Source organism: Triticum dicoccoides, unplaced genomic scaffold (genome assembly GCF_002162155.2).
Source record: "Triticum dicoccoides isolate Atlit2015 ecotype Zavitan unplaced genomic scaffold, WEW_v2.0 scaffold27994, whole genome shotgun sequence".
Lineage (NCBI taxonomy): Eukaryota > Viridiplantae > Streptophyta > Magnoliopsida > Poales > Poaceae > Triticum > Triticum dicoccoides.
The window spans coordinates 1-1,101 of NW_021259892.1; the positions used below are offsets into that span (position 1 = coordinate 1).

Consider the following 1,101-nt stretch of genomic DNA (forward strand, 5'->3'; position numbering starts at 1 on the left):
CATAAAAATGTAGAATGTGTCATGTACATGCTAAGATGTGGACTAAATTAGAAAGAAGGTTAAGTAACACTTACTGCCAAATGGGCAGGTGCAGCCTCAAGGACAAACAGAGTCCAGCTCAGATCACACTCACAGAAGATACCGAAAAGACACACAGAGGTCAGGTTTCTGAATATAGCAATGCACTGCTTCGGAGGTTCTGGCTGAATCCAAATCTGCAGCAAGAACATACATGCACAACTGAAACTGGTAGAGAGGAACACATGGTATGAAGATGCAGAAGATTTATATTTAAGTTTACCATTTGGTACCCAAAACAGAGAGTCAGTGTTGACAGGTTCCTAGCACCAGCACTCGTTGACAGGCATTCGCTCAGCGCGAATGGCTCTTGCCATGCCTTGGCTTTAGAAGCGAGTACTAAACCGCGAAGCTCAGGAACGTAGCCAAAGCGCACTGGAGGGTTATTGAAGAGCCAACATTTGCACTCCACCTATCCAAGCTTGGGGACAGAGACGAGCTCGATCCGTGTGCACAAAAGGCCGATGAACTGAAGCTCCTGGAGCTCAGAGCACGGCACATCAATCCTGAGCGTGGAGTGCAGATCAAGCAGTCTGCAGAATCTCAAGCTGAGGTGCCTGAGCCTACCGCAAGTGGTAATGAGGTCAGTGATGTCGGAATTTCCAAAAGCATGATATTCGAGCGTAAGCGTCGTGAGCCACGAGAAGGCAACTGGGTAGGCGCGGGAGAAGGCCATGAACTCCTGCCCAATCTCAATGTTGCTGCCCAGCGGGTTAGTGCCCGGCGGGGATATGCAAAACTCAAGGCATTGGGTGTGGCCCAAGCTCACAATGTCCTCGATGAGGCGGCCTATGGAGCTCAGGTGAGGGGAAGACGTGTAGAAGCTCAGGACGAGCACCTTGAGGGGACCACCCTCGGCGGGAGGCACCCGAGTCAGCAAGGCCCGCGCCGCGCCCGTGAACGCGTCCATGACCTCGAGCGGCGTGGCGCCGCGGAAGTGAGCGACGTCGAGGCGCACGCGCGAGAGGTGGCCGGGGAGGTGCCGCCAGCGCGTGGAGAGCGCGCCGGCGCGGACCGCCTCGC

The 1,101-nt window shown here is 54.7% G+C and overlaps 1 pseudogene; it reads right to left on the bottom strand.

Moving 5' to 3' along the window:
• Nucleotides 1-119: 119 nt before the first annotated feature.
• LOC119345761 lies at nucleotides 120-1,096 on the bottom strand (annotated as a pseudogene).
• Between the last annotated feature and the right edge of the window lie 5 nt (nucleotides 1,097-1,101).